The following is a 16,839-nucleotide window of genomic DNA, read 5'->3' on the forward strand; positions in this document are numbered from 1 at the left end:
TCGCATTAGAATGTGAGTCATGGGGAATAATATGAGATTCTCAAAGGAATTTTTTAAGCTGTGGGATGGTCTGTATGTCAAATTGTTCTGATTGGTCAATAAATAAAACACTGATTGGCCAGTGGCCAGGCAGGAAGTAGGTGGGACAAGGAGAGAGGAGAATTCTGGGAAGCAGAAGCCTGAGGCAGAGAGACACTGCCAGCTGCCGCCATGACCAGCAACATGTGAAGACACCGGTAAGCCACCAGCCACATGGCAAGGTATACATTTATGGAAATGGATTAATTTAAGCTATAAGAACAGTTAGCAAGAAGCCTGCCACGGCCATACAGTTTGTAAGCAATATAAGTCTCTGTGTTTACTTGGTTGGGTCTGAGCGGCTGTGGGACTGGTGGGTGACAAAGATATTTCCTGACTGTGGGCAAGGCAGGAAAACTCTAGCTACATTTTTATTTTTATTTTTATTTTTATTTTTTGAAGGTGTGGGGGTATATTTTCTATCAATGGAATTCTGTAATTTTGAAGTTTCCTACAATTCTACCCTGTTTTCTGTGAACACTGTGAAAGTCTTTATGCATTCCATGGAACAGAAAAGAAGCCCTGGCCAACACTGGATCTCTTCATACATTTATACTGTAATTCTAATATTTACAATCTGTAGAAAATAATTTGGTATTATCTGCTATCTAGATAGCTATACTTTTTTTTCATAGAGGCAGTACTGGCCAATATCATGACATTTTTATGGGTATGAAGAGTATGTGTCCTTGTTTGTGTGTCAACAGCTCTGAAAATTCTAGTCGAGTCATAAATCATGCAAATAGCATAATAATTATTACTTTTCCTCCTTGCTTCCACAGAGTTTTCTACTTTTCATTTTCCATTTGAGGCTTTGAAATATTGAATGACATAATGTTGGTGATAACTACAATTTTTTCCTGGGAGAAATGAGTTCCTTTTACTTCACATGGACTCTTAGGTTGTGCTGATGCATATCATCCTATACACTTAGGTGGGTATCGCAGAACTGCCACTGGGTCCTAGTAGGTTCAGATTTGATTTGATATGTCATAATTCTCTAATATATTCACTTGAGGGTTGTCTTTCATTTAACATATTTTAACTGGTTATAACTGCTTTGATATAATTTTTACAGTTTGATAATCTTATTTAACCATAACATATCATTTCAGTATTTTGTGTATGAATGTTTTTGCTTTCACTTCATTTTCTATATATTCTGCCCTGCTTTGTGACTATAGTACATATTCAGATAACTAGACATGACTTGTGTCTGTGAATCTGGTATTGAATTGCTGAACCATGTGTTCCCTCTAATTTTCATGCCTGAATAATTATTTTTCTGCCATGTCTTCTTCCTTCATCTCCTACAACTTCCCTTTTTTTTCCAGAAATGCCTGAAATTTTTACATATATTGTAAGTCCTTGCCATTCTGTACTGGAGATATATATGCACTGATAAAAGTGAGTTTTTCAATTTACCCAGGGCTATTACTGTTATGTGAATGTTTAATATGTCAAATGATATAGGGCATTGTTTTTAAATTAGTTGTTTCACTTCTTGAATGAATTTTCGGTTTTATATGGAAAGAAAGAAAAGCCCAGGATAGCTTAATCAAATTATGTGATAACTCCGAGGATGGCACCAGCCCTGATCTTACATTGTACTACATAGCTGTTGTAATAAAAACAGCATGGTATTGGCACAAAACAGATTTTTAATCAATAGAATGTAATTGAAGACCCATACGTAAGTCCATAGACCTATGGGTAACTGATTTTTGATAAAGAAGCCAGAAGTATACACTGGGATATATAGACAGCATCTTTGTAAAATGGTGCTGGCCAAACTAGATAGCTGAATGACAAAGAACATACATTTATCTAAATCTATGGCAATTCACAAAACTTAACTCCAAGTAGATCAAAGACCTCAACTTAAGACAAGATACACTAAATATGATGAAATAGAAAATAGGGGGATAGTCTTGAACTCATTGGTACAGCAAAAGTGTTTTTGAACACAACACTGGCAACCCAGAAACCCCAAACAACAATAAACTACTTGAATCTCATGAAACCAAAAAGCTTTTTTATGGAAAGAATGGCATCATTCAGACAGAGTGAAAGCAAGAACATGGGTAAAGGTGGTTTTTTTTTTTGGGGAGGGGGCAACTAATCATCCAAGAGCACTAACATCTAAACTATATAAAGAAAAAAAGCCAAACAAACAAAAGACCACTGCACATCAGAAGACAAATAATCTAATTAAAAATGTGGTACAGAATGGACACACCCTGCAGCCTCACAGAGTACTCCAGTTAGGGCTTGACCATATTCTTAATTTTCTCAGGATTCCCATTAGATTGTCAGCACCTTCAACCAGCAGGAAGTAGTATGAGAAGTTATGCTGAAATTCCTCCAATATTATTTATAAATGTTTATTTTCATTTAAAGGGGGTTGATTATAAAGCAGTCTCTTTCTAAAGAAAAAATGGGGATATTATAGATATGATAGGATGAAAGGATAGGTTATTGAACCTGTATTTAAAGAGTAACAATGAGTATAAAATGTTTTACATTGCTATAGATTTTAGTTTATTTATAGAAATTTAAAGTTAATATTGTTATACTGTATATATATATATATGTATATATTTTTACTCTTGTTTAAGGTATTTTGCTTATGTAACTTATTTGATATTGTAATGTATAGTTGAGAAATACAGATTTATAATTAGTCATCTATGATAATCAAACTCATAGTCATATCAGTTGTTTTATAGGTATACTTAGATATATTTCAATTAGGTAGGTAATCTCCAAATACTTCAATGACCTACAGAATATGACATTGAAAATGTTTTAAAAACTTAGACTTTCCTGGACAATGAGACATATCTGCTCTTGGCAGCACCTATTTGCTTCAGAGAGGAGGATGGGCATCAAAGACACTCCATATGGAGTTTATCTTCTTGGCAAAAATAGCTATGTGAGCAAGAAATTGTTCTTGTCTGGCTGCTTGACCATATGTTGTATCGACTGAACTTGCAGGGCCCATAGGAAAGTGACCACTGAAATTTTCAAGACAAGATGGTCCTTCAGGTTCCTGCTTTGCAGAGGAGACTGCCAGACATTCTACAGGTCACTTAGAGAAGCAACTGAGAGACTCTAGGCCTATAAGCTGAAGATGGATGCCCCAATGTTGCAGTGGAACTTTGGATAAAGTTCCAGGGAGGAAGCTGTCATTTCCAGAATTTTGGAAGTTGCTTACAATGCATTTCCTATTTACTTAGGTAATATTGTATCCTTCTGTCATCTTTGTTGTAGCTAAATACTTGACAGTAATAATTGTCCTTTGTTATGATAAACAATAAGCTACACATAAATCTTTAGACTCACAAATACATAGAATTTTTCTTTAATTTCCCAAATACAAATACGCTAGATATTATAACTGTAATTCTTGCTTGATAACTGTTTTAAAATATGTAAATTTACTACATTAAAGTTAAAACCTTCCTTTTTGATTATACAGAAAATGGGAAAACCTGTGGATTGTTGTTCTGTGTGCTATGAATATGTGTTATTCTCATTGATTGTTAAATAGAATCTGATTGTCCAGTAGCCAGACAGGAAGTATAGGTGGGGCAAGCAGATGAGAAGAATTCTGGGAAGAGGAAGTATTAAGTCAGGCATCACCAGCCAGATATAGAAGAAGCAAGATGACAAGGCAGAACTGAGAAAAGGTACCAAGCAATGTGGCTAAACATAGATAATAATTATGGGTTAATTTAAGTGTAATAGTTAGTAATTAGTCTGAGTTATTGGCCAATCAGTTGTAATTAATGTAAGCTTATGTGTGATTATCCTATAAGTGTGCCTCACGGGACTGCAGAGGACTGGTGGGACCAGAGAAACCTTCTTTCTTACAGGGAGGGCCATGCTGCTGCTGAGTCCATTGTGATTTTGGTAGCCTTAGCTGTCATCTTCAGCCATGGTGACTAGACATGGGCTGCTGCTGAGGACTGTGTTTGGGTCTGTGTGCCTAACAGAGCCAAGGTCTGTGTTGAAGTCTGTTGTTATGAAATAGTCTTTTTGTGCACTGTGACAATGTCTTTGCCAAGGCACTTTCTGATTGGTTTAATAAAGAGCTGAATTGTCAGTAGCTAGGCTTTTGGCTAGGTTAGTTGGGACTTCCAAGTAGAGAGAAAAGAAGAGGAGGTGAATCTAAGCATGGGAGAGATGCCAGGGATTTGTTGAGGAAACAAGAGGTTTAATATGGAAAAGAGGTAAAAAGCCACAAGTAAAAATGTAGATTAATATAAATGGGTTAATTTAAGTTATAAGAGCTAGTTGGACAAACCTAAGCCTTAGACAGAGTTTCCTAATTAATAATGTCTCTGTGTTATTTTTGGTGAGTTGGTGGTCCAAAGAAAAATCTGTCCACATATGGCATCCAACTTGGGGGCTCAGATATCCAAACATAGAGCCTGAGAAAGCTAAGAATAGTTCTGGGCAAAAATCCAGATGTGGCGTTCTATCCTGTAATCTCTCAGGTGGGCAGAAACTTGCCATGCAGTGGCTGCACTACCAGCTGCTCCCTGCAGGCTGGCGCCAGCTACCAGTGCCATGCGCTAGCAGCACACTGAGCTAAGCTGAACCATCTTGTGGTTCTGCTGGCAGGTAAAGATTTGTCTCAAATGGTCAGAGAATGCTGCAGGTGCCGGGTAAAGACAGATCCAGATAGAAAAAAAAACTCTGCACAGGTTACAGTGTGTTTAAAAATGTGTAGGCTTAATAAAAAAGAAAATAAGTGCAGACACTAATAGAAAAAATAGCTTATAAATAATAAGATAATACCTTTAAAGAGAGAATAACATAATACAAAAAGGATAAACTACATAAAGATGAAAAATACACTGAGCATCTGGATCCTCTATGGTGTCTTGTTGACTTTGAGTTTTTTGATAACCATAGCTGCTGAGAGAAATGGAATTTTAAGAGGGACTGCTGAATTAAACCTGCTTATATACTTTAGGAATGCCTTAACTTTAAAATGAAGTCAGAAAACATACTGCTTTGAGTTAGAGGTTATGCTTTTTTCCACAGAAAATGTAAGGCCATGGATCCCCCCAGGTTGATAGAGATCAGGTTTGAACAGGAAAGACCCTCTGAAAATCCTTGTTACAGATATAAAGGAATAAATCTCAAAAAACCACAAGAAAGGTGACATGTATTTTATCTGCTCAAACATAAAACAGAAAATCATTTGTACACACTTGTACACACTGCACATTCCATAGTTGTGTTAATGCAGATATATAGGTCATCTTTGAGAATTTGTGTGTTTTCAGAGAAAGGGGACCAGACACCAATGAAAATAGTTGGCCCAGGTGATTCAGCCTCTCAGAGTGACTCTGTTACAGTTTCCTCAGAGTTCTGCATCCATTCAAGGCTGCTGGCTGAAATGGTTCAGTTCACAGACTATTCTAACCAGGTCTGCAGATAAGCCTTGCTCTTTCTCATTACACAGAGACTGGACAACAAATGTTATGGCTAGCTCTCCCAGGACTTGATTATCCTAATTTTTTCAGAGTCCACAAACGATTCCATCACCCTCAGACAACAAGAAATAATCTAGAGAACATCATGCTCACATTCCCAAGAGGTAGGGTGGGTGTTTTTTGATCATTCAGTGGAATATGGATATTTGTTATCATTTAGGGCGGGTTGGTTACAAGTTGTTGGTAATGGTCAGGAAAAAAGCTGAACAAAGGACGTTATATTCAAGGATCTCCTTCTGAAAAGAAAAAGGGGGAATATGGAAAGGATAGAATACAAGGTTGGATTATTGAATCTCCTTTAAACCAAAAATCATCTATTAATCTCAAATATTTTACATTGGTATGGATTTTTGTATATTGATACAAATTTAAGGTTATTTTTGTTAGAATATACTCTATATATGTTTCTACTATGACGTTATTGTATATTGATATAAATTTAAGGTTATTTTTATTATACTGTATATATATTTCTACTATTATTTAAGGCACTATACCAATACAGTTGTTTTACCAATATAATGTAAATTTCTAGTCATTGAAATTTATTTTTACAAACTTCTTAAGGTAATTAAGAAATGTAGGTTAGTAGTTAGTCATATATAACAATTAAACTTGTAGTCATGTAATGTATGCTCTCAAGGTCATACAGATATGTATTTTAGATAGACAGGTTGTCTTCAAACACTTCAAAGACTTACAGAATATGACATTTAAGATGTTTAATAACCTAAGGATTTTCCTGACAGTGAGACATATTGTTGGAGACCAACCTTGGGCAACTGGGCAAACTTTGTCTTGAACTTTGTATAAGTTTTCTCTTGCTCCAGCAGGCCTTGAAAAAGACAAGATGCTCTAGCCAAAACCATGAGACGTGCTTTATTTAGATAAACATCCTGGATGGGTGCTTATCGGCCACCTGCAAGGCTGGGGACCAAAGCAACCTCAAGAATTTTCCATTCTCCTCCCCTCTCTTCCCCTGTTCCCCCTCCCTGCCTGAAGCCCCTGCTCCCCATCCCTGCCTGAAGCCCTGCTTTTAAGCCTCAAGCCCCAGTCAATAAATGAGACCTTGATGCAACTCCGACTGACTCTGTCTTTCTTCACGTGCTTGGTCTACTTTCCCTCTTGCCCCCATTGATTCCCAGGTGGTCCCTCCTCGAGACCCGTGAATAACCTGTCCTGCTGGACGGGTCAAGTGGCGCCCAACATGGGGCTCGAGGCACGGCAGCTCACCAGACGGCAGCAAGAAAACGAGGTCTGGCCAGACTCACTTTTGGTAGAGGTGCCCCAACAGCATCACTCCTGCGCCGCGGGCAACCTTGAGGTAAGTGCTGTCCCATAATCATGGGCAAAGTACTCTCTAAAAAGGCTCTCTTCATAAAGGAAATGAAGATTTCAGGGAGAGGGGAATAAGAGTCACACACACAAAAAAGATTTAATTAAGTTTTTCTGTTTCGTGGAAGAAAAATGTCCCTAGCTGTTCATTAATGGCCCGGGCATCCACCCCTTGATGTGGAATAAAGTTGGAAAGGATATCAATAACATACTTAAGGACGGAGAGAACACCACCGATGCATTCTTTAGTTTCTATGGAGTAATCAGAGATGTTTTAAAGGATTCAAAAAAGGATCTAAAACCTCCCTAATCCCCCTGAAGGGCTTGTGGTTTTTGCCTTTTAATAACCAGCCACACAAAGAAAGAGGAACTCCTCCCTGCCTCACTGTGTTGGGTGTAGGAGTGAGTCCCCTGTCTAGCTAGACTTGTATCTGCAAAATAAACCTTGCTGTTGCATTCTGGACATCCAATGTCTTCGGTGGTCTCTTTGGGGGGTCACAATCTGGGCATAACATTTGGTTCCCTGACCAGTCCAGAGGTTTATTGACATCTACCGGTAAGAGCGCTCTGTCTTGTCTCTGTCTCTGTTTTGTCTCGTTACGTTTTGTGCCTGTCGACTGATTTGTACTTTGCAGGCTCTCACTGGGACAGACATGTCTGGACAGTGATCCTGGGAGGGAAAGAGAGACGTCTCATTCTCTGATTTGGGCAAGGGACCCCCTAGTCCCGAGCCATTTGGGGCCACCTCAGAGGTTACCATTTGGTTTTAGGAGTCTCCTCCAGGGAGTGCTCAGGAGAGGAGCATCTTTGGGTACCTTCCCCCATGGTGGGAGGAAGTGCCACTTTATATTTTGTCTCAGGAAATTGTTAGAGCCATTTTGTAGGGTTTTTTTTTGTATGTTTTATTGTGGTCATTGTTCTTGGAGCTTTGTTGGTTGTCTCGTTGGGGCAAAGTTTTTTTGTGTGCCCTTGGTCTTATGTGTAATGTGTTAACTGTTCTCATTGTTGACTTGACTGTGATGGATGCTATGGGACAGTCCCCTTCTTCTCCACTAGACCTTTGACTAGCCCACTGGAAGGATGTGCAAGCCACAATCGAGGGGCTTGCTAGCTGTGAATGAGGCCATCATCATCTCAGTGCTGATGTACCGGTACTTGGATTGTCTGTGTAAATGTTATCTGTTTCTGCTACTCATCTCCCTTATTTTCCTGGGGAGAAGGAGAGAGAGGCACAGTGAGGGCCACCTCCTTCCCTCCCTAGCTCTCTTGCTCTCAGGACTGCAACCAGCTGGCTGCTCTCATGAGGGTGGGGGTGCATGCTCTCGGTACAGGCGGGCTAAGATGAGAGCTCTGGACAGGGCGATGGGGACTGCCTACAATTGACAAAAACTGTGTGAACACTGAACAGAGAATCTGACTTTAGTCAGAGGAGTTAACGAAAACTTTTTTTTCAGGAACACTGGCAGCCAAGGACACACTCTATATCCACTGCTCCCCCCTTCCTTTACTGTGATAACTTCAAGGTCTCTTCTGCCAGCCAGCAACTTCTCTTGTTAACCCTTCTCTGTCCTGATATTGCTTAAAAAAGAAATGTTAAATTACCAGTTCAAGATACTAGGAAAATTATGCTTTTGTTTCCACAGGAAAAATAAAAATTTACATGGGTTTTGGTCATTTGAGTTCAATGTGCTACAAATACTTGCTATCATTTAAGAAAATTGGTTTCAAATTATTGTTTGTTAAGGTAAAAGTTTAAATAAATGATTTTTGGTGTGAGAAAGCAGTTTAAGATGTAAAAATTTGAAGGCTTAAGCATGTCATGAGGGTTTTAGTATGTGATATTTTAGATCTAAATAAATAGTTTGAGGAAAAAAAATAATAAAACTTTAAAGTCTAACTTTAAAGTTTAAGTAAGTTATAAGGTTTAGGGTATAGGTTTTAGATATATAAATATAAAAAATGTTTTAAAAAGAAGAAAAATATGTAAAATGCAAGTTATTAAAATATGTAAAAGCAAGTTATAAAGGTCTGGGGAGACGCGAGCAAGGGCCCATGCAACCTATTATGGCCAAGCCAAAATTGGATAAGAGATCCAATTTGGGCACGGGTTCTACAGACCTTTTTTCCTAAAGACCACTGCTCTCCCTGCATGCCACACTGACAAAATAACATGGAAGTCAGATGACCCGGTGTGGATAGACCAGTGGTCCTTGCCTCAAGAAAAGGTCCAGGCTGCCCTTCAGTTAGTGCAGGAACAGTTAGACCAAGGGCACCTCGAACCCTCTACCTCCCCATGGAATTCTCCTATCTTTGTCATTAAAAAAAGGACTGATAAATGGAGACTATTACAGGACCTTAGAGAAGTTAACAAAACCATGATGCCTATGGGAGCGCTGCAACCAGGGCTACCCTTGCCTGTAGCCATCCCCAGAGGATATGCCAAAATAGTTATTGATATTAGAGATTGCTTTTTTTTCTATTCCCCTTCATACTGCTGATTGTAAAAGATTTGCCTTTTCTATTCCCATTACTAATCAGATTGGACCAAATCCACGCTTTCAGTGGAAGGTTCTGCCCCAAGGAATGGCCAATTCACCCACTCTTTGTCAGAAATATGTGGCCTAGTCCATTGACCCAATTAGAATACAGTTTCCTGAGGCCTATATTATCCACTACACGGATGATTTGCTGATCGTTGCTAAGACAGTGGAAAGGACACACCTAGTAGCGCCAAACTTGGTATGGGCCTTACAAGATAGAGGGCTTCATATCGCCCCGGAAAAAATTCAAACACAATTTCCTTTTCTGTTCCTGGGGTTTGAACTTCACCCTGAGCTTCTCTATACTCAAAAGATTCAGGTCAGAAGAGATACCCTGCTCTGCCTCAATGATTTTCAAAAGCTTTTGGGGGACATACAATGGCTACGGCCTTACCTAAAAATGACAAAAGGGGACATATGTCCTCTCGAGGATATCCTTAAAGGAGATCCCGACCTCCTCTCTCCCCGACACCTCACCGCGGAGGCAGAAAGGGTACTTGATAAAGTAGAATTAGCCATCACCCGGCAACACATCGGGTTTTTCTCTCCTGCCTTACCCCTGCATTTAGTGGTCTTCTCCACCGAGTTTGCCCCTATGGGCCTGTTGTGGCAAGAGTCTGTACCCTTGCTTTGGGTACATCCCCCGGTTGCTAAAAGAAAAGTCCTTCCTTTATATCCCCTGTTAGTGTGCCAATTGATGATGTTGGGGATAAGAACCTCCACTAGATATTTTGGGAGGGAGCCTGATGTTACCATTATCCCATATGATAAAGAAAACCTGGAATGGCTGTCCACCCATCACCCAGAATGGGCTACACTTGCTTGCTCCTATGCAGGAAAATTCGATACCCAGATGCCTAGTGATAAGCTGTTACAGTATTTTTCCTTTACCCCTTTTCTTTTTCTTAAAAATACGAAGCTAAAGCCAATCTCCAATGCCTGCACGGTGTTTATAGATGGGTCAAAAAACGGCCAGGCTGCCTATGTGTATAATCAGCAAAAAAGAGTCATAAAAACACCCTTTAACTCGGCCCAGCTGGTGGAACTTTATGCCACCCTGGCAGTGTTTGAAGCATTTGAGGCATGTCCCCTTAACTTGTATTCGGACAGCCCATATGTGGTGGGAGCTTTGCAAGTTCTAGAAATGGTGCCGGTGATCCAGCCCCACACTTCAACCTTTAAAATGTTCTCAAAAATACAAAAGCTGATCTGCCAGAGATTGCTTCCCTTTTTTATTGGCCACATTCGTGCCCACACTAGCCTGCCCAGACCCCTAGCACTGGGGAATGAACTCGCAGACGCTGCTACATGAACCCCCCTGATTTTGCTTCTAGAACGTGACCAAGTCACGGCTGCCCGTGAAGCCCACCGATTACACCACCTCAATGCCCAAACCTTGAGGCTAAGATTTTCACTTACTAGAGAACAGGCTAGGGAAATTGTCAAAAGCTGTAAGAACTGCCTGGTATATTTACCAGAGCTCCATCATGGGGTAAATCCTAGAGGGCTTGTCTCAGGACAAATTTGGCAGATGGATGTCACCCATGTCCCTTCCTTTGGCAAGTTGAAATATGTACATGTCACCATAGATACTTTCAGCGGGTTTATCAGCACCTCCGCTCACAGTGGGGAGGCCACTAAGGATGTCATCAATCATATGCTACATGTCTTCACTGTGCTGGGACAGCCAAAATACATAAAGACTGACAATGGCCCGGGTACACCAGCAATAGGTTTAAACAATTCTGCTTTCAATTGGGGATAAAGCATGTCACTGGAATACCCTATAATCCACAGGGACAAGGCATTGTGGAACGGGCTCACCAAACCCTAAAAAATACCATTAATAAACTCAGCTCACAGGAAACCTTGTTCCCTATCAAGGGGAATCAAAAGATGTTGCTTGCACATGCCCTCTTTGTGCTAAATTTCTTAACTTTGGATGGCTTGGGAAAATCTGCAGCCGAACGACGCTGGCACCCAGAGACCAGCCCGGGATATGCCTAGGCCCTTTGGAAAGATCCCATCACTGGGAAATGGGGCGGCCTGGACCCAGTATTAATCTGGGGAAATGGGTCCGCATGTATTTATGACTCCAAGAAAAATGGAGCCCACTGGTTAGCAGCAAGATTAATTAAACCCTACTCTGCAAGAAATGCCCCATAACAGTTAATAATAATCTTGGGTCCAGGAAATAGCCCTGAGACATGAATCTTTTCTTTTACAGGTACCCCATGACCCAAGCAGAGGAGAAGGGATCATGAGTGCCCTCCCCATCCGGAGGATTCATCTTTGCCCCGTGCCCATTTTTGTGATCTTGCTCACTATTCCTATGACCTGAGCCATTCCCCATTCTGTTAAGAAACTCACTTTGCAGGTCATCTCACAAACTGGGGAAACGGTCTGGCAGACTGCCAATCATGCCCCCTTTTCATGGTGGCCATCCCTTACCCCTGATTTTTGCCAGCTTGCAGCTGGACTTGACACCTGGGATATACCTGAGGCTGAACATACTCTTGTTGGCCCAGCCCCTAAACCCGCTTTTGGAACCCCCCCTACTCGAGGACCCGGGTGTGCCACCATTGCCACTCGCTGTTTATTGTCCTTGTATGACTTTTATGGTTGCCCTAAAGACGGCAGAAGTCGTGCCCTCGTGGCAAGATGTGGGGAATATGAAGAATTTTTTTGCAAAGCCTGGTCATGCGAGACTACTGGGGCAGCTTACTGGAAGCCTTCCTCCTCATGGGACCTCATAACGGTTTCCCGGGGCTATGTAAAAAGGGGCCAATGCCATGCTACCCAAAAGGAACTACAACCACAGTACGGCAAGTCCTTGCCATTAAATATTTCATTCACTCCAAAAGGCAAGGACTTCATAGGCTGGCCCGCGGGAGAGACATGGGGCCTTCGCTGGTATTTAGATGGCTGGGATGCGGGGATTACATTCAAAATACACTTAAAAATAGAAAATACCCACACCACACCCATTGGACCCAGTCGGGTCCTCCCCGAATTCTCGGGCAGAATCCCAGTCCCAGCCAAAGGAGCAATCACACCGGGACCCACACCTAGTAGCACTTCCACTCCCCCCGTGCGTAGCATGTCCCCTGTTATCACGCAAAATACAGGCAACAGGTTGTTCAGTTTAGTACAGGGAGCGTATACGGCTCTAAATGCCACAAGCCCAGATAAGACCTTGAATTGCTGGCTTTGCCTTACATCCAGCCCTCCTTACTACGAGGGAATTGCCTTTCAGTCTGCTGCCAGCAACCTCACTTCCCCAAGCAGTAGGTGTCAGACTAAGCCTCATAAACTAACACTCTCTGAGGTTTCTGGACAAGGCTCCTGTTTAGGCAAAGTCGCACCGACCCATAGGCATCTCTGTAACGATACCTCTATACCCTATAAAGGAGGATATTATCTTGAGGCACCTAATGGGTCCTACTGGGCCTGCAATACCGGGTTAACCCCCTGCGTGTCTGCTTAGATATTTAATGGTTCCCATGAATTCTGAGTATTGGTTCAGTTGTGGCCTCGTGTCACCTATCATGAAGAAAGCTTGATTATGGAATTCTTCGAGCAAAGGAGTAGATACACTCGAGAACCTGTGTCATTGACTATAGCCCCCTTGTTGGGTGTTGGAGGCATTGCAGCAGGAATTGGTACAGGAACCACTGCCCTTGTACAAAATAATCACTTGATGCAGTTACAGATGGCCATGACCACCGATCTGGAGGCAATAGAAAGATCTATTTCTGCCCTTGAGAAATCACTTACCTCACTGTCAGAAGTAGTGCTGCAAAATAGAAGGGGCCTGGATCTGTTGTTCCTGAAGGAAGGGGGCCTATGTGCTGCCTTGAAGGAAGAATGCTGCTTTTATGCAGACCATACTGGTACTGTCAGAGAATCAATGGAAAAATTAAGGGAAAGGCTGGCTCAAAGAAAAAGGGAGTTTGAAGATCAGCACAGGTGGTTTGAAAGTTGGCTGCAAGGGTCCCCCTGGCTCTCCACCTTGCTACCTACCATTCTAGCCCCCTTGATTGTTTTTCTCCTTCTCATTACCTTTGGTCCCTGTGCCTTTCAGCGGTTGACTCAGTTTATCAAAAGTCAGATTGATTCGGCTTTACCACAACATGTCTCAATTCATTATCACAGGATAGATTACGAGGAGGCCAGCCAGGAGCCCCATCAAGGACTCAGATTCAGTGTCCTAAGGCCCTAACGTCCCCACGGTCTTGCTAGAGGGTACTCAATGACGGGAATAGTACAGGGCCCACGTGGGAGTCCCCCTGTATAGCCTAAGACAGGGTCCCTCTCGGTCCACCCCCAAACACCGACTATATGGATTTCGTTCATTTTATTTTAAGAAAGAGGGGTATTTGTTGGAGACCAACCTTGGGCAACTGGGCAAACTTTGTCTTGAACTTTGTATAAGTTTTCTCTTGCTCCAGCAGGCCTTGAAAAAGACAAGATGCTCTAGCCAAAACCATGAGATGTGCTTTAGATAAACTTCCTGGACGGGTGCTTATCGGCCACCTGCAAGGCTGGGGACCAAAGCGACCTCAAGAATTTTCCATTCTTCTCCCCTCTCTTCCCCTGTTCCCCCTCCCTGCCTGAAGCCCCTGCTCTCCCTCCCTGCCTGAAGCCCCTGCTCCCCCTCCCTGCCTGAAGCCCTGCTTTTAAGCCTCAAGCCCCAGTCAATAAACGAGACCTTGATGCAACTCAGACTGACTCTGTCTTTCTTCACGTGCTTGGTCTCCTTTCCCTCTTGCCCCCATTGATTCCCAGGTGGTCCCTCCTCGAGACCCGCGAATAACCTGGCCTGCTGGACGGGTCAACATATCTTCTGCCAGCAAAACAAATCTACTTCAAAAAAGGATGATGGGCATTGAAGAATCTCCATATCGAATTTGCTTTCATTGTGGCAAAGCTAGCCATTTGGAAAAGAAATTGACCTTGCCTTGGTTGCTAAAAGTATAAAAGTATCCTGCACAAACTGGACAAGTGGGACACAAAAGGATAAAACTGCCATACTTTGCCAAGTCAAGGTGGGAAGTTCTTCAAAATTCCTGCTACACAGAAAAGTCTGTCAGATATTCTAGGTCTTTTGGCTGAAGATGGATGCCCCAATGTTGCAGAGGTAGCTTGGGTGACTGTCCAGGCAACCAACTATTTCTGTCATTCCTAAGAGTTGGAAGTTGCCTGCTCTGCGCTTCCTGTTTACTCAGTTAATATTATATCTGAATCAGGTCTGTGATGGTTTTGAAGATGAGATAGTTACAATTGTATGGTTTGCCTTGCTATCGAGTACAGAAAAGAAACTCACAAAGGAGGTCTAAAATTTATGAGGTTGTGAGACATAAAGACTCTGCGTAATTCACCTGAATAAACAAGCCCTCATACTTTAGATTTTGTTCCACAACATGGTGAGAAACTTAGAAGCCTGTTTTCTATCATTAGCTCACTGACAGGGAAAATTGGTCAGATGAAGTATTTCTGTGGAGAGATCACCCAGTTGGACTTTCACAGATTACACTCAAGGATGTAATTACAGAATGTTTGATTTTGCTGAATCAAAGTCTTTTGAGGCACATAAGTGACTTAAATTGCCCTGACCTTCCCCCACCTGGACCAGTTGATAATGCACAGACTGGCATCTGGCAGAATTCCCTGAGCAATTAACATTTTAAATATACTTTAACCTCAATTTATGGTTTAAGATTTTAGGCTCAGTTTACTAATTGTTTATGTTTAAGTCCTAGATTTTATGTAGATAGCTGACAATTAATGAGTTCATTTAAACTAGTCTAGAGGGAATCAGTTTTAAGACTAGTTACTGTGGGAGAAGCTCCAAAGACTGCCACAATTTCAGGGAGAAAAATGCCTGGCCTCGCAGCCTTGAACAAAAAAGCTATAGGGTTCCCTTCTTGTGTTCTGAGACTACATGTAGGACAGAAAAAGTATTTTTGGATCTGGGATGATTTTCTATGCCAGTCGGCTTTTGGAGAAGTGATGATGTGAATTAGTACAGTTAGCTTCCCCCTTTCTTTACACAGGTTGCCACAGTTACTCAGAGGCATTTCTCTTTTGCACATTGGCCAATTAGAAACTGCTTCCAGTGTTGGATGTGCCCTGGGCCAGGAGAAATTGGCACTTTTTGCATTTTGCTGATCATAAAATATTATCCTATAGTATTAGCTACACTTAAGAAATGTAGAATAGGCCGGGCGGTGGTGGCGCATGCCTTTAATCCCAGCACTCGGGAGGCAGAGCCAGGCGGATCTCTGTGAGTTCGAGGCCAACCTGGGCTACCAAGTGAGTTTCAGGAAAAGGCGCAAAGCTACACAGAGAAACCCTGTCTCGAAAAACCAAAAAAAAAAAAAAAAAAAAAAAAAAAAAAAAAAAAAAAAAAGAAGAATAGTACATGATTTCTTTACTTCTTTCTTAGAATTTTCAATAGTTCAGGTTTTTCCATTTTTAACCCCTGTAAACTTTCCCTTTAAGAGATGATGTTACAAGCCAAACTTTCACTACTGCAGCTACAGCTGGTCATTAACCATAGCTGACAAGTTTACACTGCTTGTGTCTCTTATCCTATTTCAAAGAAATGCTTTGTGACCCTGAGAAATAGTCTTGTAACCTTTTTTATTGCCAAAGTTTGCTGTAGTATATGTATCTAAGCTATGGAAAGTTGAACCTGGCAGAAAGTAGAATAAAGAAGCATGATGAAAATAGTTCGTGTGTGAATTTATATATATATATATATATATATATATATATATATATATATATATATAGAGAGAGAGAGAGAGAGAGAGAGATTAACAGAATGGATTTGAAACACAAGATTTATCCTTTAGCTGCATAAAAGAAACACACCTCAACATCAAGGATACATATTACTTCAGGGTAAAATGTTGACAAAAGATATTCTCAATGAATTAACCTCAGAAGCAATCTATACCTACCAAAATTAACTTCAAAGAAAAATTAATCAAAAGTGACAGAGAAGACACTGCATATTCATCAAAGGAAAAAGCCACCAAAATGACATTTTCATTATTAACGTCTATGCCCTAAACACAAGGATACACACATTTGTAAAAGAAACACTACTACAGCATAAATCACACATTGATCCTTACAAAAACAAGAGTGAGAGATTTCAGTACCCCACTCTCATCAATAGACAGGTCATCCAGACATAATTTAAACAGAAAAATGCTGAAACTAACTGTCGTTATAAACCAAATACATCTAACAGATACTTAGCAGTTCATTTTACTCAAACACAAAAGAATGTAACTGCTCAGCACTTTGGGGAACTTTCTTCAAAACTGATCACATACTCAAACATAATAAAAGTCTTAATATAT

At 41.1% G+C, this 16,839-nt stretch overlaps 1 protein-coding gene and 1 long non-coding RNA gene across 4 annotated transcripts in view; one reads left to right on the plus strand and one right to left on the minus strand.

The window, feature by feature from the left end:
- LOC102917993 (vomeronasal type-2 receptor 116-like) overlaps positions 1–16,839 on the minus strand; it is a 43,892-nt gene that overhangs the window by 16,850 nt on the left and 10,203 nt on the right. The gene's annotated exons all lie outside the window — the stretch shown is intronic.
- On the plus strand, positions 43–6,655 carry LOC121830125 (uncharacterized). 3 transcript variants are annotated; one of them, XR_013042980.1, is made up of 5 exons: positions 58–236; positions 861–1,012; positions 1,413–1,485; positions 3,076–3,317; positions 6,422–6,655. It is a non-coding gene; the product is annotated as an uncharacterized LOC121830125 (long non-coding RNA). The 3 variants fall into 3 exon arrangements; XR_013042979.1 differs by lacking the exon at positions 6,422–6,655 and having other exon boundaries at positions 43–260; positions 3,076–3,426; XR_006073078.2 differs by lacking the exon at positions 6,422–6,655 and having other exon boundaries at positions 3,076–3,426.

The sequence above is a fragment of the Peromyscus maniculatus genome, chromosome 1 (assembly GCF_049852395.1).
Source record: "Peromyscus maniculatus bairdii isolate BWxNUB_F1_BW_parent chromosome 1, HU_Pman_BW_mat_3.1, whole genome shotgun sequence".
NCBI lineage: Eukaryota > Metazoa > Chordata > Mammalia > Rodentia > Cricetidae > Peromyscus > Peromyscus maniculatus.